This window comes from Protopterus annectens, chromosome 8.part0 (genome assembly GCF_019279795.1).
Source record: "Protopterus annectens isolate FY-2018-M chromosome 8.part0, PAN1.0, whole genome shotgun sequence".
NCBI lineage: Eukaryota > Metazoa > Chordata > Ceratodontiformes > Protopteridae > Protopterus > Protopterus annectens.
This window is the reverse complement of record NC_056741.1, coordinates 1,527,606,613-1,527,631,922: the sequence shown is the minus strand read 5'-3', so window position 1 is coordinate 1,527,631,922 and position 25,310 is coordinate 1,527,606,613.

Here is a 25,310-nt window from a genome sequence, read left to right as displayed (position 1 = left end):
TGTCTGAATGCATATGGCTTTGCCTCACTAAACATAAGCTTCTAACTGTGGTACCAAAGGCTTGCTCCAGTAGAGCAGTTGCTGCTTTAGACAGATTTTTCTCTGAAATTCAGCTCTGGATAGTATTGATACATGGCTACTTGTTCTACTCAACACCATTCCAAACATTCTAAGCTGATGCTAATGTCCCATTCTAGGTCAAGAATGGTCTCATAGGGAAGTCTGACCTGGAAGGTTTGCATAGGAGTTTGCTCTACTATTATACAGGATGGACCCATACCTTTCAAGTGTCCACTATTTGCCAGGAAATACCAGACTAAGTCAACAGGATGTCACAGAATTTTAAGCAACTCCTTTTCCTCATGATTTGTTATTCCCCTCACCAACCTTAAGCCCATGGCATTACAGAATAGAGCATAATGATTACCAGCCTTATTATAGGAAACAGGATAGTGTCCAGTTCTGGACTTTGGGTAAAGGCAGCTGTCCAGTCCTCAATAGAAGGACTTTATCAGGCATTCAGACTTCTCTACAGCTAATTTGAGAAGTTGGAGAATGATAATAAGAGGTATGGCATCTAACAGTGTGGAGTTTAAGATCAGATTTTACTCAACTCAGCTTCAAGAACTTCATCTATTAGTGCCCTGTGATGACTGTTGAACACTGTAAAGCTCTTGTGACCCTCTCTCAGTTAGAGAGTGGAACACCGCTGAATAACTTGGTCATGAGGTTCCATAACAATCAGATTTACATGACTGCATAGTTTTTGTATAAGTCAACCATGCATGTATATTGCTGTGCCACATCTACATTTAATATCTGGTCATGGAGAACCCAATCCAGTTCTTAGCTTCATTTGTATTACATATAAGGGAACATGTTGTTTGGCTTCCTTTGTTGTTGTTTTGATTGTGCTTATACTGGCTGATAAAGGGTTTAATATATGGTAGAACCATACTTAACTTTATTTTATATTAACACTGTTTATATTGCATGGACTTGATGTACAGAAAATGTAAATTTAGAAGTCACATTGTCTTATGAAAAATGTAGGGGCTGCCTCAACTGGGTGGAAGCATAACACTCAACTGTCCAGATTTTCACAGAATGTCCAGATTTTTGTCTCATATTTTTGATCTGTTCCTTATGAAATTTGTTGTTTTTTGGCTAATTGTCAAAGACCAAGGCCATTAAGTAATAACATACACTAGTTTCAAATTCAGCATACTAAAGTGCTAACACATCCTTTCTAGCAACTTCCCAAGTTTATAAGAGCAAATTGTAAAAGTTATTTTAGGCTTTGTACAGATCTCTTGTGCTAACAGGTTGAGAGATATGGGTGGAAGCACTGTACATATGACTGTAGTCATTAAAATTAAGGGACCCCACAACAGTTTGCCCACTGCAGACTGGGGTTTGCAGGTTCTCTGTCACCACTTTTATGGGTTTCTTCATCAGGACACCTGACTACACTTCACCCATAAACATTCAGAACTTTACATCCAGGAACATATTTGCATGTAGATGGCGGCAGTCTGTGAAATTCGGTCAGTCTGAACTTAGGTACATTATATGCACAGATATTGAGATCACTGTGATGAATAGGAAGAACTGCATGATAAAGTAATATACATCCTTCTTATCATTTTTGAGAAACAGGTTACCTGTATTGTACTTTACTGTTGGCTGATAAATTTAGGAATGAATACATATTTTGTTTTGTTTTGCAACTGCATGGCAAAACAGAATAAATGTACTATGATTGTGACAAACATAGCTTTGAAAAATATTGTGAATTTGCCTTAAAACACTTTTACGATACATTATGTACATACAGATTTGTAATGAAGTATGTTACCATGCTTACTTCTCAGACTTTCTTCACAAAAGATATGTCATGTGATGTGTGGGCAGATGGGGAGTATCTAAATGCCCCTTCAGACTTTGGTTATGGAAAATATAATGGAATTAATTTCAGTTTATTTACTCATTTGCATTCATTGTACTATGCTAGTCTTAACTTTGTTCATGACACTTTTAGGTGCAATCCTTGAAGAATAATAGAAATGTAAAGAATGTTTCCATGGTGTAGTACAAATACTACTTTAAAAATATCAAGTGATATGGTAAACAGTCCTGTGTAAATACTTAGATATAGAAAAAGCTTTGAATGTTCTTCATTAGATTACTGCTGCAATATTCCATACTTCAAGGACTTTCTTCATGAAGGCCTCATCCTTCAGTCTAGCCTGTTTAAGCTCAGGATCCTTCCTCCATGAGGTATATGTCTTTCCATGGCACCCACCAATATGGTTATATAAGAGGAGTATCTACTGATGCCATCTTCAGAACTTTCTTGCTATTTTTGTATATGCAGACAAGAGTCAATGAAGAGAGCAATTATTTTGCCTTTCTCAGACTGTGAACCTCAGGAAAGAGAAGTAGCTTGTTGAGGATGTTTTTCTTCTTTACTTCTTTCTTTTAGATTTTGTAATGCTTTTGATTATGTCTGTCTCAAAAAGAGACATTCCATGCTGTGACTACCACTCTAATTTTGTGTATTGTTTAGGGGGCTCAATAAAATGATAAAACTTGAAAAAGCTGTCAGGGGTTGGAACCTAAATCTTAAGACATCACCTATGAATACCATAGCTCTCAACTGTCCAAATTTTTACAGATTGTTCAGATTTTTATCTCATGTTTTTGGTCTAGTCCTCATAAAATTTGTTTTCTGGCTAATCACCAAAGACTGAAGCCAATAAATAATGACATACATTTGAGTTTCAGATTCAATGTCCTTCAGAAAATGAGTGATAATACAGATGTTGATATTCTAGCAACTTTCTAAGTTTATAAGAGCAATTTTTAAAAGCTATCCCTATTCTTGAGCTTTTGCCCCCCATTATTTTAGGCTTCTACAGATTTCTTGCATTAAGACGTTGAGAGGTATGATGGATACCCAACCATTACTTGGAAAACAAGAAATAGACTCTCTTGGCATGAGCTACCATTTAGCTGCTTTTTCAGGTCTGGACCATTCAGTCTAAAATAACCATAGATAATTGGTGATAAAAGAGTTGCATGACTCATATCTTACATCTCTGCTTGCTCTAGGTTAGAGATGGTGAATCCTAGTGAGGCACATTTGCAGCCCCTTAACTATCCATTGACTTCAACTATGTGCTCTAGTGAAGCCCCTTTGGAAATCATTATGATCAGGGAAAAACACAGGTCCATAGCATCTAACCATCTTTCAATTTCCCCTTATCAACCAACTGATATTGTTTCCACTTGAACTAAGAGTTATTACCTCTGAAAGTGAAAGGGATGTACACCAAAATATGGTGAAGGAAGAGATTTTGGGTTGTGGACTGGTGGCCTGCCACTTACCTCACAAGCTGGATCAGACATCCAAAGGAAATGACAATAAAAACAAAACTCTCATTTCCTTCTCTAACCATTAGAAAAGCTACTTTTGAAAAACAAAGTCATTCCTGAGACCCCTCTGTATGAGTGATTTTCTTTAGCACAGTGTGACAAAAGGGGATACTGGTAGCACAGCTATCTGGAATTTTGTAAATACTTATATGTCATTTGTGAATATCAACATGATCTATAGAAGATGCTTGTTATACAGCTATATTAGAACTGTATGTCATGTGTATATCAAACTGGTCTGTAAAGACACGTGTTTAAAATGTAACCACAGTGTGCCTTGCTGGAAGAGAAAAGAAATGTACATGCACTATTGTAACTGTTTTAAATTAATATATGTTAACAGTGGGAACTGGAATACAGGAGGTTGACTTTAGAAAAATACCTAAAATTAAATTACTTTATATGCTAGGCCTGGAGAAATGATGTCTGTACTAGGGAATCTTCTGTATTATCCCTAGGGTGAAAAAATTACTAGTCTTGAAATGTGGAATACTGTAATTGTTTTATAACTTCCAGCATCTGCCAAAGATCTGAGGTCTATGTATTTTCACAGGTAGATACTAAATACTGCCAGATTCCAGCAGTGAAGTTTCACCTGCAATACAGTCAGATGACAAGAAATTATGTCATTCTGCAAGCTACCCCAGCAGTAATATTTGAGATATTAATTTGAGGAGTCTCTTAGTGAGACAGGGCATTCTGTATTCTGTGTTGGACCTTACAGGAACCATTCACCACACATATGCTGTCCTCTGATGAAGTAAGTTTCTAGGGAACAGTACAATTCTCTTGGATATACTCATTATTTATTTGTGACTGTCCTGTGTTGTTTTAAATATTTTCTGTGATTCTGAACTCTGATGTAACTGTGAATATATACTGAGTATTTCCTTGTTCTTTTATTATTTATTGTTAAATATACTTAAACCTTTCATTGTGGCTGATCTGTCTGAGAAATTTAAATTTTGAGAGTACTTGCATATTTATTTGGTGACACTGTTTGGGTCACTCCTAATAGCCTTGCTCTTGGTCAAACTACCATTTGTATTAATATTAATATTACACGGTAAGATTGGACACCCATTGTTAAGAGCCTTAAAGTAGCTGTTAAGGAGTTGGCTGGTGGCAGTGATAACTACCTTATAGTCTGTGCAAAAGGGGTATATCTAGTAAACCTGTGCTAGCCTTTCCCAGGTGTGTCTGTGTGTGTGTGTGTGTGTGTGTGTGTGTGTGTGTGTGTGTGTGTGTGTGTGTGTGTGTGTGTGTGTGTGTGTGTGTGTGCAAACCACAGCTCAAAGAGTATGTGTGTGTCAGCTACTTGGGCAGGGACATGAAGCACTGGTTGGACTAAAAGGGTGCTGGAGGTTTTAGCTTGGCCACTCAGCTGAGATCTCAACTCTGTAGCTGTGCCAGTGGTGAGTCTTACTGGGGATCTGGAGAAAGAGGTAGAAACCAGCCCCGGACTGACTGTAGACTCTGTGTGCTCTTAAGGGAAAATTTCACTTGATGCAGAGAGCTGCATTGGGAAATACAGTGTCTGTATCTGTTATCCTCCCAGCGTACATCCCACATTTTTGCCAGTGGTGAAGATTGAGGCTCCTTGATTACTGGCCCAGTGGTGAGTCATCACACACAGGGCTTACTAAAAACTGTGTAGGACTTGCAGCCCAAACAAAGTGTTTCCTTCTCCTAGTCCTCTAAAAAAAGAAAAAGTGACTCTCCTGAGAATCTTTTGGATGTAGAGGGCCTAATTACATCTCTCAGCTTCCCTCTGTTTCAGACTATGAGTCAGATGTTGAAGGATACACATCTGTCTGCCCAGATGGAGACATTTTCTTTGCCAAAACCATTTCTAGGATGAAGGAATTTTTCAGGTTTGAGGGATGAGAGGTGTCTGATACCCCCAAATGAGATTTTGATCTCTTTCCATGGATTTTCTCAAACCTGTTGCTATTATTCATGTGCTTGTAGCCTTAGGGGATGTCTTTGTTTCACCTTCACTGTCTTGTGATTTTTTAGCCTCCTATATCTAAAATACCTAGTAGCTTGCATAGCATTCATGACTCACATAAATAACTCTACAAAAAGCTTGTCCTGACACTTGTAGAATATGAACAGCCAAAGCATGTGTTTGAGGAATTGAGTATGTGACAGTTTGTATGTATTAAAATGTACTGTGTACTGTGAACTTTGAATGAACTCTGAGCAATGAAAAAATGCTGAAAAACAAGAGTCTGCCTGAAAGCAGGAAATGTGCCTTTTATGGAAGTGCATCCGATTTTCTTTCTTTGCCCAGAGATATGATGATGTGAATTGTCTTATGTTTACGGGTAAACCTTTGATTGGTTAATTGCCCTGTATAATGACCTAATTGGTTCATTTTTATATTTTTGTACTGTCAGCAATATCACCAGTATATAAGTTTGTTTATTCCTTTGTTCTGGAAGTCTCCCTGGTACTTTCCATGAGGCTCCCACACGTGTCTACTATAGAAAATAAAAAACACTGAAAGAGAGAAAGAACTGTATCTGTCTTCATTTTCAAAGTATTGTGTAACATAACAATTGGTGCCATTTACTCGGATCTGAATTGAGAACAAGCTGCAGCAGTCAGGAAGTGGAAGAAATACTGCTAATGAAAGGGCCCATAACAGACTTTTCTGTTTCTGCAGTGTTTCTTTCATCTCTCTGTCTGCCTGCTTTAAAGATTTGAATTTTTTTTATGCAGAAAAATATATCATTTCTCTCATTCAGTTGTTTTGAGGTAAGCAGCATGCATTTCTCTTCTGCTATTAAATGTGCAGTATGAGTGTGGGTTAATATGGAAATACTGGCGACATATGTATTAAAAGGAGGAATGATAGTGGGGTAACAAGATGTTTATATAACGCCTTAGCTAAACCTGTGTTAAACAAGTATAGCTTATTGAGTGAAAATGGGAGCGAGTGTGGGAAAAATAACTGAGCCAGAAAGAGGTACACCAGCTGGTTATATGTTTTATCATGTGTCCCGGGACAGTTGTATGTTTTTAAATCAGTGGATCGCCCTTACTAAAAATGACGGTGACCTTGCTTTTCCCGAAAATGGTAGTTTTAATAAAGATATATTGACTAATTTGCAAAAGAAGTTAAAAAAGAAAGGAAGAATACCAGGGTTGTGCTGGGCAGCCTTTAATGATTGGATGTGTGAAGCTAAAGAAAGGGAAAAGGACTCGTCGGTAGTAGTCTTAAGGACAACCAAAAGAAACTAAAAGAGCAGATAAAGGAGCTGCGACATACTGCGAGTAATCTAGATGTAGCAAACGGTAAATGCTTAAAGGAACTGCCCTTTAAGGGATTATATCCTGTACAAGAATTAAGTAAATTACAAATAACTGAATCATCTGAAGATGATAACTCTTGGTTCCCCCACCCGCTACGGCCCCTCCAACGCAATATCAGCCTTCACAGGTTCAAGATGGAGCAGTGAGCTCCACAACAGAGGGCAAAGGCCGGTGGGGAGAAGAGCAGACCTCACTAGACTCTGGAAGCGGAACTCAGGCAATGGGAGGTCAGCCTAGCAGACCACTTATAGAGCAACCTGACCAAACAGATACAGGTAAACCATCACCTAGACTAACCTGTTTGAAGACAAAAAAATAGCAGAAAAGAAAAGCACAAATGCTTTTTTACCCTAGGTCTAGCCGGTCGAAAAAATATTATCATAAAAAAGACGTATATTTACACAAGGGTAAAATTTACAAACAATGTCCAATTGTAATTGAAGACAAAGATGACTACAGTGGTCCGGACACATCTAATCCAGATTCTGACTCTGAATTGGGCACTAGCCCATCAGATGAAGAGGGAGTATTCCCATTGAGAGAAGTCCCAAACCCAGCACATGCTAGAGATGCGGGACAACCGACTACAGTAGTGGTACCTAGGGCGTGGTCAGCAGTTGATTTTCAAGTGATCACTCAATCACTTCTGCCTATTCCTAATAACCCAGCAAAGTTTCAACATGTATTGGCAAGACATATCTGTTTGCAAAATCCTACCATAGAAGAGGTTAGATCTGTCCTCCAATATGCTGTCCCAGCTGATCTCATGAAACGTATCTGGGATCATGCTAATGTTCCTACCCCAATACCGAAGCATAATATGCAAAGAGAGAATGGATTTGAAGCGGTTAGGCAATGCATAGTTGATTCTATCACTGTAATAGTGCCACCTACCCCCAACTGGTTGAAAATTAAATCAGTCATACAGAAAGAGGATGAGCCTATAGATGAATACTTAAATCAACTCACTGAAGCCTTTGAGGCATATTCTGGGTACCAAGAGCCCACCGAAGGACCAGCACAAGTGAGGGACAAGTTAAAGGAAGTATGTTTAAACTGGCCTAGCTTGGGCTTGCATGAGTTAGTCCAGCAGGTACAGTACCTATCTGACCATTTAACTAAAGAAAAGAAGGATTTACAGGTGAAATTAGTTTGTTTGTGTCTTTCGGCTTTTCCCAGTTAGGGGTCGCCACAGCGGAACTCCGGTCCGCTAATGATTGATAGTTAATTTTTACTTGCCGAGTTACCAGCCCTGATGCCCAACCTTCAACGAAGGTACACCCATTCACGCATGTCTCCACGTAGAAGACGCTCTAGCTTTGAATCAAACTGGACAGCGTCTTACTGTGAGGTGACAATGCTACAGTAAAAGCACAAATCCAAATGTGTAACATTTTTGGTCAATGGGGTAGAGGACGAGGAAGAGGGAGGGGTGGATGCCAAGGACCAGGAAACCAGAATAGACAAAACTGCCAGGGAACACAGTCGGCTCCACCCCAGAATTCTAGTAATCAGACAGAGTGTTTCAACTGTGGCCAACCAGGCCATTGGAAAAATGAGTGTCCATATTTGGCTGAGCAACCTGCACCATACACCGATACGTCACAACAGTGGAATTCTAATTGGACAACATCCAATCGACAGCAACCACAATGAAGGTTCCCTGAACAGAAACAACAGCAATTATGTCCTTTTATTCCTGTGGATCAGGATGGACCACAGGTCATATTACTGGTTAAAAATAAACCCTATTCATTTTTAATTGATACTGGAGCAACTAAATCCATGCTAGCTGGCAAAGCAGCCATGAATGTTCCCCTCTCCGACAAACTAACTAGAGGGGTGGGTGTCTCTGGTATACCTATTGAATACTCCAAAACTATTCCAGTCCCAGTCACTTTGGGACCTCTGCAGGATAACCATGCATTTTTAGTAGGACCTTGAGCATCTTTAAATCTATTAGGAAGAGACTTGCTTTGCAAAATGGGGGCCACCATTTTTTGCACAGCTGATGGAGTTTATCTCTAAGTACCTTCAGACCAACAGGATAATACCCTGGCAGCTTTAGATGACTCCGTTATCTTACAGACGATGTGTATTCAGCCAAATTCTGACAAAGACGAGTATTTACATTCCTTACTCTCTTACCTGTGGACTACTCATGACAATGATGTAGAATTTTTGACCTCAGCTACTCCTGTAAAAATAACCCTAAAACCAGGAGCAAAATTACCGCGCGTACCACAGTACTCTTTGACAACTGAGTCTATATCTGGTATTGCCCCTGTTATTTCTGCATTGGAATGACAAGGGATCATAGTACCTACCACAAGTCCATGTAACACCCCAATATTACCGGTGAAGAAACCTGGTAAACAGGCTCACAGATTTGTGCAAGACTTGCGGGAAGTTAACAAAGCTGTTTTGCCTGTCTTCCCGATTGTACCAAACCCAGCTACTATTTTAAGCTGTATCCCACTCACTGCAAAATGTTTCACAGTAATAGATATTTCATCAGCTTTTTTCTCTATTCCAGTGCATCCCGACAGTCAGTATTTATTTGCATTTACCTACAAAGGCCAACAGTATACTTGGACTCGATTGTCCCAAGGATATGTAGAATCCCCAGTCTTATTTTCTAGAGAGATGCATAGACAGATACAGGATCTGAAACTACCATCACGTTCAGTTCTAGTCCAATATGTGGACGATATTTTTATAACTTCGCCAGACAGTAACTCATGTAGGGAAGATTCTCTTCTAGTGTTAAACTTTTTAGCTACGCGAGGGTTTAAAGTAAATAAATCAAAATTACAATTTTGTCAGGAAAAAGTACAGTATTTGGGACATATTATTACAATGGGTTCTCGTCAAATACTCCCAAATCGTATAACTTCTATTCAAAAGGCCCCACACCCTGTAACTCAGAGGCAGCTTCGAGGATTCCTTGGCCTAGCAAGATACTGTAGACAGTGGGTACCTAATTTTTCGGAAATTTCGGCCCCCCCCTGTTACAATTTAAAAAAAAACATATCACGGAACCTTTACCCTGGACATCACAACACGATGAGGCTTTTCAGGCTATCAAGACAGCTTCCTCCTGCCTTAGGGTTGCCAGATTATTCCAAACCATTTGTTTTCTTTTGCTGTGAGTGAAACAAATCTGCCTTGGGTCTCTTAGCCCAGCAACACACTGGAGGCTACTGGCATATTGCTTACTACACCACTCAACTAGATCTGGTTGCCTCTGGTTACCCAGCTTGCTTACGGGCCATGGCAGCCGCTGCTGTCTTGGTTGACATGGCAGCTCTACTAACCCTGGGACATAATACTATATTAGCAGTCCCACATGCAGTTCAAGCGTTACTTTTGAAAACAAAAACACAGTATCTTTCGAATACACATCTTACTAAATATGAATTGAGTTTAATAAATAACCCTGCCCTGCAAGTCATACGCTGCCCACCACTGAACCCTGCATCTTTAATAACAACATCGGATGAGGGCAAACCACATGATTGTGTGCTTGTGGTTAACTCTGTTCTTTCTCCTATGTTACACTTGTATGACATTCCTTTGCAAAATCCTGATTTGGTTCTCTTTGTTGATGGATCCTGTTTACGATCAAACTCCAGAGAATTCCAAGCAGCTTGGTCAGTCTATACTCTGACTGAAGTTTTAAGGTCAGCACGATTACCCCCAGGCACTTCTGCAGAACTAGTGGCATTATCGAATGTATGCAAAATAGCTAAGGACAAGTCTGTTACTATATATACTGACTCCCGTTATGCCCATGGTGTTGTTCATGATTTTGGTATACTATGGAAGGAACGAGGGTTTTTAACTTCTTCTGGGTCACCAGTTAAAAAACATTTTTATATTAATAACTTGTTACAGGACTTATTGTTACCATTTGAAATTGCTGTTGTTAAATGTACAGCCCATCAATCTAATGACTCTTTTGAAACTAAGGGCAATAATTTCGCTGACTGGGCTGCTAAACAGGCTGCTCTCTCACAAACTGTTCAGGGACATTTTTTGCAGCCTCTGCAACCAATAGTTACTTTTGATACCACAGTGTTGAAAGCTTTACAGGATGAAGCTCCAGAATCAGAAAGGAGACCATGGCTGGCTCAAGGTTGTTTTAAACACTGATTTCATTTGGCAACATCCAGATGGCAGACTGGTCTGCCTAATGTCCATGTTAAATTCTCTTATTAAAGCATATCACTTGCCAGTTCATGTTGGGGTACAAGCGCTAATAAAACAAATCCAGAACAACTGGTTTGCCCCAGGACTTTCTGCTTCTGTACAGCATTTTTTGAGCATGTGCTCCACTTGTTTACAGTATAACATTTCAAAAGGCACTATGGCTCCCACGCAACCACTGTAAAAACCATTGGGACCATTTTGTGCTTTGCAATGGGATTTTATTGAACTTCTGCCTTGTGCTCATTTCAAATATGTTTTAACTGTTGTTGATGTTTTTTCTGAGTGGTTAGAGGCCTAACCATGCACTAAGAATGATGCTATTTCAGTTGCTAAGAAACTTTGTTATGAACTGATACCTCGTTTTGGTGTTCCCTGTCAAATATATTCGGACTATGGAACACATTTTACTGCTCAATTAATTGATTCACTGTGTAAAATGTTAGGCATCACTCTAAAATTTCATTGTCCATATAGACCACAGTCATCAGGTATTACTGAACGCATGAATCAGACACTAAAAACAAGACTGGCTAAAATTACTACTGAAATGGGCCTCACTTGGGTACAGACCCTACCTCTATCCCTACTATCTATTAGTGCTCAAGTACATCCTACTAAAGGTCTTTCTCCTCATGAAATCCTCATGGGCCGCCCTATGCATATGCCCATGACTCCACCACCAGCCTTTTCTGAGTATGATGCATTTGATCATGATATTCTCCTGTATTGCACTTCTCTTGTTTCTTTTTTACAGTTTCATCATCACCAGGTAGCAGTGGCTCAACAGACCCCTGATCCTTTCCTGTCCTCGGCATTACAACCAGGAGACTGGGTATACATCAAGTCATTCTCTCGAAAAACAGCTCTTCAACCACGCTGGAAAGGGCCCTTCCTGGTTCTACTGACCACTTCATCAGCAGTTTGACTACAAGGCTCACCCACCTGGATTCACATATTGCACGTCAAGAAGGTAATCCCATCTGAAGATCAGCAACCACTACCTTTTGTTACTCCTAATTCTCCACCTATTGCTACTCGTACTCGAAGCCATACTGTACCAGTACCTGACAATGCCTGAAGTTTATACATTTGGACAACCTCACCAAACGCAACCGCCATTTCCACAAAAGTACTGCACAACTATTTTGGTGATTATTCTTTTTGTTTTGATATTTTTACTGTGGCCATTTTTATTTCCTGCCCCAACTACATCTCATGCCAAACGAGCTGCATGGCATCCACCTTTCAATACCTACCAAGCCATTAAATGTGCTTATGTGTCATCCCTCAATGTCTCCGACTGCTGGATTTGCACTGTTATTCCTACTGTTCATGGTGGATTGATGCTAAATATAGTCCCTTTAGGGGTTAATGAAACCTGGGCAAATCTGATCTATGATGCATCAAATGTTATTTCAAAGAACAAGATAGCATTACAGTTGTCCATCCGTCAAAACGGAACTGTGTGTTTTCAAAAACTTGGCAAAACCAGAGTTGGGTGGAGCCATTGTAACAAAACAGTGGTATATAACTCCACTGCAGACAATTCGGTTTGTGTAACAGATTTTTCACCTGTAAAAAGACTTGTTAAAAACTCTATAGCTAACTTTTCCCAGAAAATAGAAACTGTTTATTCAAAAATATTCCAAGGACTGCAGGACACCGGGGATCATTTCAAGCCTATCAACATTACTATTAAAGTAGAAAATTGTTATTTTGTGTGCGGCAGAAAAGCATATAAATGTCTACAAGGAAACTGGTCTGGCAGCTGTTTCCTGGGCTACCTGTTTCCAGCTATTCGACATGTATCTGCATTACCTAAGGGAAAAATTCAAAACGTTCGAGAGCTTAAGAAGCCTGCCAATCCTGTAGGTTGAGTTGATGCTTCATGGATCTATCACCATGACCTAGGTCATGCTAGTACCAACGGACTGTCCCATATGGACTTGGGTGATGACGTCATATCATGGGCTGGTATATTTCTGTCATACAGAGCAGTGAAATCAATTTGGGAACTGAGAAAGCTATCTAAATTGCTTGAAATATTAAGCAATGCTACATTTTCTGCCTTAGAACTAGTGACTGATGAATTGACTGCTATGAGGGCTGTAGTACTCCAAAATCGTATGGCCCTCGATTTCACCCTAGTGGTGAAAAGAGGAACTTGCGCTTTAATGCAGGAGGAGTGCTGTACATTTATGCCTGATAATCAGCATGAAATTGAAAGTCATCTTGAACTGATACAAAGAATTTCCGTACTCTTGAAGGCCAAAGAGGCCGATAGTTCAACATGGGCATGGTTAACCAACCTGTTCTCAGGCTGGGGAGGGAGACTGTTGAAGTTGGTTTTATTAATTGTAGTATTAGCAATTGTTGTTTTTATTGTCCTATTTCTAATCAAAGCACTGATCTTGAAATTAATATCTTCAAAAACTGTGAAGAAAGTTCCTAAGTTTTATATGCCTGCAACTATGAATATAGATAATAAAATGGCAATGTCTTCTAATAATGAAAAGGCCAGTAGCATAGTTATGCTAGAATTGGGACAAATGTATGATAGGCTAGGTGGTGATGCTTACACAGCATAAAATGGGGATAGTAGAATATGAACAGCGAAAGCATGTGTTTGAGGGAATTGAGTATTTGACATTATGTATGTATTAAAATGTACTGTGTACTGTGAACTTTGAATTAACTCTGAGCAATGAGAAAATGATGAAAAACAAGAGTCTGCCTGAAAGCAGGAAATGTGCCTTTTATGGAAGTGCATCTGATTTTCTTTCTTTGCCTGGAGATAATGATGATGTGAATTGTCTTATGTTTACAGGTAAACGTTTGATTGGTTAATTGCCCTGTATAATGACCTAATTGGTTCATTTTTATATTTTTGTACTGTCAGCAATATCACCAGTATATAAGCTTGTTTATCCCTTTGTTCTGGAAGTCTCCCTGGTACTTTCCATGAGGCTCCTGCACGTGTGTACTATAGATAATAAAAACCACTGAAAGAGAGAAAGAACTGTATCTGTCTTCATTTTCAAAGTGTTGTGTAACTTAACACACTGATGTGATCTTGCAGATTTATTGAAGAGGTAAACTAGTTCCTGTACTACACTCCCTTCCTAATGACAAAGTGATTAAAACCCTAGGCAGATATGGTAAGAAATGTTATGCTTCTTCTACTCTGTATTTTAGGACCATCAGTTTTCAAACACATATAATAAAATGTTTGTTAACAATGCTGGGCAGTATGGATCAGAAAATGGCTGAGATTCCAAATCAAGACCTGAGATCCAGTCTTTTAAAAATGCAATATTCTACATCACTGGTAGCTAATTATATTACATGAGGGTACAATGCCATAGATACAGCTTCTAAAACTGCTGTCAGTTTGCTCTGTCATTCATTGGTGTGTTTGTCTGAGGTTCTGGCCTTTACTACAAGTTTTTAAGATACAGATATTGAATGTCCTTTTAGACAGACACTGGTTGGTTGGAAATCCCTCAGTTGAAATACTCAAGAACATTTGAGATAGTGGCAAAGTTTTTCATGCTTTTAAGCAGCTTTTCCTTTCTTCTGTTTCTAGCTACTACAGAAATGTTTCTTAAAAATTAGCTCATTTGATTGGAAAACAGACTAAATCCATACAATGGCAGAAATAAACTAAAGGCCAGTTCAAGAAAAAAGGCAAGGAGATTCTTAGATCAAGCAGTCTGGATTCCAGAGTTCAAAAACTAGTAGTAGACAGTCATACTGCTTATTGTCTTCCCCTTCCATCCCCCCAAAATGCTGATAAACCTCTTCTCCACATATTATTGGAGAACATCACTTCCAGTTTTTATGTCTGAACATAAGAAGAGGCTCCAAACTTCACTGGAATTCCAAAACAACTCAATCAGACAATCCTCGGACACAAAAAGACAAATAATTCCCTATTACATCTCTTATTTCAAATCTTCTACTATTAAGAATCTTAAAAAAGTACCCTTGCATCAGATGAAATAGGGATTCTGTTCAGGACTCATTGTGGTCTCTACAGGAGAAGCTGATTGTAGGCGTTTTCTAGCCCTGTCCTGACTTAACACTTTCCTAAGAATTCCTTATTTCAAAACATTCTTTCTTCACACTCTTCTGCCTGTTCTTCACCCATATGCTCTATTGGCAGCTATGGATTTAAATGATGTTTATTCACACAGCCCAGTCCACAAAATGACTAAAAAGTTTTGAGAATCCTTATCATGGACTTGCACTATATCCTTTGGGCTTTCCATAGCACCAAGAGAAATTGAAAACTTTTTGATCCCTGTTGTAGTATTTTGCAGGCTCCAGAGGATTGACATATATCCTTATCTATACAATTTCTGATCCAGGCTTCTCCCTCCTCAGATTTTCTAAAGGCTCAGGATGTTTCATTGAATCTCCTGCAGAATCTAGGATTCATTCTCAGTCTAATTAAATCTTCCCATATTCTTCCTACCAGAGTGGGTATTTTAGGCTGCTAATAGATATCATTGTTCAAACTACCTTACCGTTACCCGAAAATTATCTCTTTATAAGGTTTCCTTTGTGACTCTAGTAAAGTAGATGTCTTCCTCAGGCAGAGAGTGTCTAAAGGCCGTGGGTTTAATGGCTTCAACCAGGCGTGTGAATGCTTATACAAGACTTTATATGATGAAACTGCAGTGGTATCTCAGATCAGTATTGATTCATCATTAGAACTACCTCTGCCAAAAAATTCATTCTTTGTCTGGTTTGCGAGCTGTTTTGGTGGTCCTATCAGGTTCATACCAGCCTGGAGAGAGGGATCTCCACTCTTTATCTTCCTTCTGTTCAGAGAACTGTAACAGATGTCTCTAATTTTACATGGGGATCTTGGTCCTTTATTTAAACTGAAGCATATCAATGTGAAAGAGATGATGGCCTTGATCAATGATGGCTTCAATGTTATGCATCAGTTGTAGACCCCCACACACTCTCAAAGAGGTAACAGACAATACCTGAAGAATGTTTGTGTCTTTCGGCTTTTCCCGGTTAGGGGTCGCCACAGCGGGACTCCGGTCCGCTAATGATTGGCAGTTGAGTTTTACATACCGGCTTGCTAGGCCTGACACACAACCTTGAAGGAAGGTATGCCCATTCACGCATGTCTCCATGCAGAAGATGCTCCAGCTGAAAATCGAACCGGACAGCATCTTACTGTGAGACGACAATGCTACCGCAGCACCACCACCACGATGTATGATATATATATATATATATATATATATATATATATATATATATATATATATATATATATATGCACGGGAAGCAGCTATTTAACACAATCCTTTTTTTTCTTCTAGTAGTCTACATTCATTCATAACACCACAGTTTACTATTTAACAGATCCATGACAGACCATCATGACTGGATGTTGAACAGACTTGTTTTCCAACAGATCTTACCTCAGTTCAAAGTTCTTTAAATACACTTGTTTGCATCAACACAAAACAGGCAGCTAAGGCTGTTCTGCTCCAGGACCCCTTACAAGCAAGCAATCAGGTTTATAGTTACCTGCTCCATACTCAGATGGGGAAGTTTGTTTATGCCTTTCTCACCTTTCCTCTGATTACCATACTACTCCTGAAAATAAGAAGGGAAAAATCTGACAGTGTTGTTGCCCCCTTGCTGTCCAAGACAACATTGGTTATCTCTTCCACAGGAACTGGCCAAGGAGCTCTAATAAAACCTTCTCTGTGAATCTTCTTTCTCAGGGTAAAAAGGCCCTAATTCAATCAAATAGTCAAACCCTGAAACTCACAGTATGGATGATAGGATTCTAATTCCTTTCAGGCACCAGTTCTTTCAGGACATGCTGCAAAATTTTAGAGAGGTTAGAAAATCTAATATCAGGAAGTCTTATTTATCAAAGTGGAAATAGTTATTAGATGGTGTAGGAATAAAAGGACAGGGCCTCAGCTTATCATGGGAGTCCATAGTCATCCAGTATCTTTGTGAGGTACTTAAGCCTGGCTTATTCTATTGTTTTATTGAAGTACGTCTGACAGCTATATCAGGTTGGATTCTTCCTTATCAAATTCCAGTCAGGTCAAACTGTTCCTCAATGAGATTCTCCACATGAAACCTTCAAGGAAAACACGGAGAAAAAGGGAGTAGTTTCCTCCTTGGGGCTTGAGGTATATATTAGTAAATTTAACTCTTCCTCCTTTTGAACTGGCGTCTAACACTTGTTTGAATTTTCTTACAAGGAAGACTGATTTTTTATTGGCTTTAACCTTAGCTAAAAGACAATATGAGCTGCTGGCCCTTTTTTGCATTCCTACTATTTTGGTCTTTCATAATGGTAGAGTAATAAGTCTATGAACCAGTTCTTCATTCATGGCAAAAGTGGTTTCTGAATTTAATGCTAATGAGTTTATCCAGCTTCCTGCTTTCTTCAACAATTTTCAAAACAAGGGAGAAATGACTTCTGGAATAGCAAGGGGCTGACAAGCTGCAGAAAGCGGATCTGATCTCTCATTTGCATATTTTTATTTGTTAAATATAATATTCATTGGAGAATACTAGGTTAACTGGCTTTAAGGGACATTTTAAACCTAGCCAATAACCCACGGTTATAACCAAGCCGTGTACCATGTGTCTGTGAGGTGAAGATATTAATCATTAGGCCACCCCTGTAAATGTAACAAGTGATTTCTAAAAAAAGTAACTAACTGACTTCTCCATTTCTGCTTGGAGAAATACATGAAAAGCAAGAGAAAATATATGCAAAATAATTAGTTTGATGAAGAGGGAATATTACAACAAAATTCAAGCCACATATCAGCTGTACAAGAAAACCAACAGTCCAGCCAGATGCAGGATGAAAATGAGGAATCAACCATGGAAAGCAGAAGTTATAAAAATAAGTGAGACATTAAAGGATTAAACGTGACAAAAAAGTGGAGGAAATGGTAGAAACATTGCCAGTCAGAGAGCATCTAAGAACTTTGGGCAGAAAATCTGGATCTCACAGGCAAATTGCTGGAATATGAGGTGCAGCAAGAAAAAATTCAGTCAAAGTTAAATGAATTGGATGGTCATTCTCTTCCAGAGAAACTACAATTCTCAGCCATCCATGAAAAACTTGAAGGAACTGACTGTAAGGCTTTTATGACAGATTGCATTAGCAAATGGACTTGGCATCCTCTTGAGAGAGTGCTTAGAATATGTCAACCAAATGTGATGGCCAAACAAATCTCTCAACCAATTATTATGAAGTTTCAGACATATTAATAGAAGGAATCAGTGCTATCTAAGAGTGAGAATTTAGTGTTATCCAGACCTTTCTTAGATAGAAAACATCTCTCTGCTATTGTGACTCTTAGTTCTGGGAATGCCCCAGGTATGTTTGGCTTTACACATGATTTTTTAGAGTTCAAGAGGCAGCTAAAAGACCCACTACACATTTTATGAAGAAGAAGAAAAAGGTAGTGAGCTAGTGGCTAAGGTCTTCATATTTTTTAAACCACATAAAGACAAAAATTTACCCAGAAGTTATAGACCTATTTCAGTTCTTCAATTGGAACTAAAGACCTATGCCAAAATATATTCCAACATATTGACCAATATGCATATTAATTTACTCCCCAGATGAATTTCCTCCCTGCAACAGGCTTCAGGAAGCACAGAACCAGTAGCCTTGACCTTATAAGATTGTGGCTTAATGTCATAAGATGGTATAGAATAATATCTTTGAAGAAGCAATCCTGATTAATTTCAGGAAGACTTTTGATTCTTTGGAGTAGAGATTTATTTGGGAACTCTTAGAGAATTTAGACTTTCAGAAAAGTTTTTTCAGAAAATTTAAATTAGTATATATAAATCCCAAGTCCTGCATCACTGCTAATGAAATCTGTTCTGCCCAGCATGAACTCATTTGGGGCATAAGACAAGCCTGACATCTATCCTCTCAATCTTTTTTCTAGTCACAGAAGTGTACATCCAATACATTGACGCCACGTTAAGCAGTATAGGTATTATTAAAGCAGCCTATGGAAAGATTCTGTGTTCATGATTTGCTAATGATTGTGTGGTGTGGATTACAAACCCACATAAGAATAATGATGCTCCCCTTCACTGCTTCAAAGATCTTGGGCACCTAACACACCTAGGTGTCAGTGAATAGAAAAGTTGCATATTCCTATAATCAGATTTTCTTAAAGTGAGAATCCTGGCTCAGCCCTTTAATAGGTAGTGGAACTACATGTTAGACTGCAGACCCCCCCCCCCCCGCAAAAAAAAAAAAATAGTTCAAGCCAATTTTCAGCCCTTATATAATCAATTAAGTGCTAAAACCTGTTGCTGGAAAAAAGTCTTTCCTAGTATTCCTGAGTTAAATAGAAGTACCCAAAATGTGCATTCTCAAATTTCTCTTTAAGATAAATCATCTGTCCCATTCAAGTTCCAGTACTTAGATAAATGTCACAAATTAATCTCAACTTTTTTTTTTGGGGGGGGGGGTAACCCACACCTAAGTGTAAGCAGGAAAAACTGTTCCTACATTTCAACTTTGGAGAGATAGGGCTTCCTAGTCTCTATCAATATAACATGGTGATAGCCAAATGCACATATATACTCCAGAACAAAACTAAGATATATGTTGCTATACATCAAACTTGACATCATCTAATCCTTAAAAGACAAGAAACGACAATCTACATCATTCAAGGTTTGGGATCCTGGAGGGAGAGAATTATAGCTGGAGTGTAGAATTCTCCAGTGGAATAGTTCCCCCTACAAAGGAGTTTATTGCAAAAGAATATGTCTCTGTTTTGATCCTAATTAATGGGAAATTAGGTAACTGGAAATGGTGGATTGAGGTAGGGTTAAATTTTAGGAACCGTCATTTATGGTTGCATTATTTGCAACTTTAACATGTTCTTTTCAAGGATGAAGCATTTTCTATGATAATAGAAGACTTGGTTATCGTATGCTGAAAAAGAATAGCATAAAATCCAAACAATCCTCAGATAATTTTAAAATAAGTCTATTGTGCAAAGAAGAGTTCACCAAACAGTACAATATCCAAGTAAACCCTTATAGACACATGGGTTCTCTTCTTCCATGGAATTCTTGACACATTCACTCTTACCAAGATCTTCCAGGTTATCCTATCCCCTAACTTGCCAGTATTTATGAATTCATTATCTTTAAGTACATCCGCCTATAGCAACACTTCTTCATCAGGCTATGTGCCACAGTTTGGTCTTCCTTCAACAGGTGTTGGCAATGCAGTACACCCAAGGCCAACAATTTTGTTATAATTTTGCAATGACCTCTAATATAAAACAAATGACTAACCCTTACGGAAGCCATAACTTGGGCCATGGGTCAGCTCCCTGATGAATCCTCTCCTGAATTTTGGTTCCTGGGAATTCAAAAGCTAGCTGTTTGTATTCTCAGACTCTGTCTTGGGCCTTAGTCTTGTAGTTTGATTCACAGTTGTGGCAGAACTGTGAACTACTGACTGATTTCAGCATCATTTAGTCATGTATCACTGCATTTTTACATAAACAGTGTTACTGGTAAATTTCTGCATTGTCTGGTGCCTTAGACTGTAGTGGGATTGCAGTAGTGGCAACTTCGTAAATTCTGCTGCAGAATTTGTGCTTCAGTGTTTTTATAGCTGTTAACATTCCAGTTTTGCCACTTGAGTCTTCTATTCTGCTTATCATTTACCTGCTTAATGTTGCACTCTAGTGCCTTTATGTTTACTTTGCAGATGTTCCTCCTGTTCTTTGTGTCTGCCTCCAGGCCCCACTGATGTATTAAGTGGTGCTCCCTACTGATTAGTTACAGTTCTTCCCTGCCCCATCTGCAAAAGCTAAAGTGTTTGAAATCCTAAGCTACATGGGGTCTTTTACCTGTAGCTCAGTGTCATAGGGCAAAGAGAATTGTGAATTGCTGCAGTTTCTGAAGCCACAAAACTCCAATATTGGCTTTATTTGATTAGATCCCTCTCTTGCTAGTCGGCTTCTTGCAGCTTGAATTTTCTCCAGCCCTACCAACATTTTCCTGTTGTAGTTTTAAAAACCTGTGTCTCTGGCTTCCTCACCTTACAGTAATCTGACTTCCAAAGTCCCACCCTCCCCTTTTTCATTGCAATTGTCAGTTGTGTAAGAAATTTTCCAAACCATTGTTTTCCTTAGAGCTATAATACTGAGTGCCCACTAAGCAAACTGGAAATTCTAGTTTACTCAGCACAGAATGTGAGGGTTCTGAATAGATCCTGCACCCTTGTCAGCAGATAAGAGATGTATTTTATTATTGGAGTGCTACTGCTTTTTATTTGCTTTATTTTGTGATTTTGAACTTTAAATTTTTTAAGTGCTGCTAATATTGTTCTGTCTGCTGAATTCTGAGATGTGCACTTTTAAGAAGTCTTCCAGGCAGTGTCACTACACAATTTGCTACTTTGTATGCATTGTTTGTATTTAATTGCTGCATTCTTGCACGTTTGGTCCAGCAAGACTACCATTTTACTCAGTTACATGAAGAGAAACTACTTTGAGCAGAGAAAAGCAGTGCCCCGTGTGCTTAGGAGCAGATACAACAGTAACTACTATTCACTCCTGCAACAATTTACTGACTTCCCAAGTAAGTCAAGATACCATGGGCATGAACTTTTCTGTTATCTCTGCAGCCAGTTTGGAACGTATGGACATCCAAAGGCAATACAGCAATTGTGTATGTTTACTGACAACCAACTTATTTTCAAACAATCAAATAAGGCATGTGAAAGATGTATTTACACAATATCACTGAAGAGAAAACTCTCACATGCAAGCAATCATTATACCAACCAGGCTGCCAGAAATGCACACACTACACACAGCTTACAAAGTATGAATCAGATAAACAGACTCCTATGAGACACCTAAAGGTAATCTTCCTAAACCCCAGGGAGCTAGCAAACATTTGACCTGCAAAAAATATCCTCAGCAACTCCCAAAACACTCCAGCAAAACAACACCCACTACAACACAAACAGCCACACTGTATAGAGCTTCAACCTCAAAGCCTATAAGGCAACCCACCACACAACCCATTATTTTGGTCATAGCAGACTTCATTGTGACACACACAGATGTCCCACTCACCAGGCTGAATAAGGAGAAAGTCACCATCAGTTGTCTATTTGGGGTCAAGATCTACAAGATCACTCTACACTCAGGTCGTTGGACCACATGTATCAGTGTGAATTGGTCGTAATGCATGTTCGTGCAAATTACTTGATGCACCTCCCTGGACTATATAAAGAGATACATTAATAATGGAGCTCTCAGTATATGTCCCAGGCTGATATGAGCCTAGCACTGAGCAGCATTTTACCTTTATCAAGGATGATGCCACAACATGAACAGAAGATGATTGACCTTAATGACTGAATTAGCTTCTGGTGTCATCCCAATGGGGTGCAATATTTTTCAGCATAGGAGGTTATGATCGACTGACTATGCTGCTTTGCCAAGGATGGTCTATACCTGTCCTCTGTGGACTTTTGAATATTGGCTAAAACATTGTCCTCTCTTGTAGTTCTTTTTTAGGCAATGGCAAACTGATATACCTTCCGACTTAGCAAAACCAATCCAAGGGAATCTAAAGGTGTTACTGCTCAATGCCAGGAATCTAAACAAGAAACTCCATTCCCTCCAAGCTGTCCTCACCCTAGAGAATTCAGACATCTGTGCAGTTACCAAGACAAGGATAAAAGTAGCAGAGAGCACCCTGACACATTTAGGCTAGCTAATGTACAGGCAAATATGTCTCAATCTACATCAATGACAAGGTCAACTCAAGGCTGGTCAAACAGGATGATGAGCTTGAGCTTTTCCATGTCCAAACTGCCACAGACAAAGTCTCATACAATGTCCTTGCTAGTTATGGGTCCCCATGTATGACCCAGGAAACCCATAACTCATAATTAAACTTACTAGAGGTGCTCATTATTCAACCCAATACAATATTCATGGGCAAATGTAACTACCTCATTATAAACTGTGAATCATACACATCCCCAAACCTACTAGCAAGCTGGACCATGTAGTCCAAATGCTCACTGGGAGAGCAAACATATTGGATCTGGTCTTCACCAACATGGCAGAATTCTACCCCCCCCACACACACACACACACACACTGTAAAGTCTTCTCTGGTAAGGTTGGACCATAAAGCTGTCTCTTTTTAATTTAAAGTAAAACCGATGACCCCAGCTAACTATGTAGCATTTAGAAACTATTCTTAGGCAAACTTTCTGTTATTAAGTGACAGCCTGAAAAAATGTAAGCCTCCCCAAACCCTAAGAACACATTTGCTTATGCAGAATTAATCACAGATAACTTATACAATCATGTTAATAAATACATAAAGACAGCTATGCCTATCAGAAAGAAGCTCAGAACAAACTCAAGCCACCTTGGTGGAATCCAAACATAAATATGCTGTACAACATAAGGAAGGAAGTCATAGCAAAAAAACAGGAAATACAACACACTATAGGATAAAAACTCTCCCATCAATCTGAAGAACAACTCAGATGGAAAATTAAGCCTACCAAAGCCAATACTGAGGTAAAAATAGCCTGCCAGGCCAAGGGCAACCACAAGTCTTTCTTCAGTTATGTCTGTAACTTCAAAGGATGTACAAAACAGTGTGCAGAGCTAATTGTGAATGGACCCGACAGCACAGAGCCAGGAGATGTAGCAGACCTACTGGTCAATGAATTCAGCTCCTGTTTCCCCCCTTTCCCTCATTCACACTTCAAGAAATACCATAAAGGGTAACCCCCAGCCTTCAGTAGGGGAACCAGTCCTAAACACACTCTCCACGACGAAGAACATCACAGTGATGAGCCCTGATAATATTTCATGATATCTCTTAAACAGCATGAAACATGAGCTATAAGGACCACTGGAGTCACTATTTAACTATAACCTGCAGTCAGGCTTTGTGACTCTCAAGTGGAGAATGCAAACAGTTATCCTCTGCCTTTTATGCCTTTTTATTTTTTATGTCTTTTCAGTGCCTTTTATGGATCCTGAAAACTACAAATCCATTATAGTCTCACATGCAAAGCCTTGAAAAGAATTATAATAGACATGATTAATAATGTAATTGAAAATCTCCAGACACTGGATCCAACCCAGTTCAGTTTTGTCAAGGGCAGATCATGTCTACTCAGTTTGGTGGACTTCTTTGAGAAGGTCATCTAGGCAATGGATGAGGGCAAAATGGTGCATACTGCCTATCTTGACCTGGGCAATGCACACAGGATTGCTAGGTAGCATTCAGATTGGACACAGGAAATTAGGATAGGGTGTCCACATCCACAAATAATCTGGTCACTAATGGAGTTTTAAAGCTCAGTGCTGGGCACTCTCCTTCTCAGAAGTCAAGGCCAATGTCAAGGGCCTCTGTCTGGCTAAGTTTGCAGATGATTGTAAACTGGAAGCAGTCCTAGAATCTCCCCAGGATACACATATCCTCCAGTAATAGCTAATACTGACAACTAAAACTGGTGCCACATAATTTAAAACTCTGTGCAAAGAAATGCATGATAGTATCCTTTGGGAAGTTGGATACCCTAGGAAACTCACTCATTGATAACACATGCCTAAGAGTAGACCTAGTTGTCAGGGTTTTGAAAACGTATGTAGACAATAACCTGGCTTTTAACCATCATGTATTTAAGGTAGCAAATAAATCATTTTATGTTGCTCAGCTTATAATAAGAGTATCACACCTAGGTTTAAGGAAGTAATGGTTCCAGTGTACTCAGCCCTCATAACACCCATCACTGAGTACATTGCTCCCTTCAGTATGTACCTGACCAAGCATATGCAACAAATGGAAAGTCAACAGAGCTTCATTACAAAAAGAATACAGGGCATTAAAACATGTTAGATGAAGACTGCCTCAAAGCTCTATCTCTATACTCTGTCTCCTACAGACAGTTGAGGAGTTATATATGTCTGGTACAGAAGGTATCCCAGGATCTCCTTCTGATGGACCTCTTGTGTATCTGTAAAACAAATAGCATCAGAGCTACTTGAGCTAGGAACTTAAACCTTATTTGCAACATAAAAAGGACATGTTGGAGGAGCAGGTATGTGTCTCAGAGAATACCCCATTTCCTGGGACAAGCTTCCCATTCATGTGAAGCAGAGTTCTTCCCTGACCTTATTCAAGCATAACCTTGACCAGTGGATGAGAAATTGAAAATTCACCCTTGATCTGTCACCTATGTCTCTAATGGAAAGAGGCAATCTGCAAACATTTGAACACACATGCCCTAG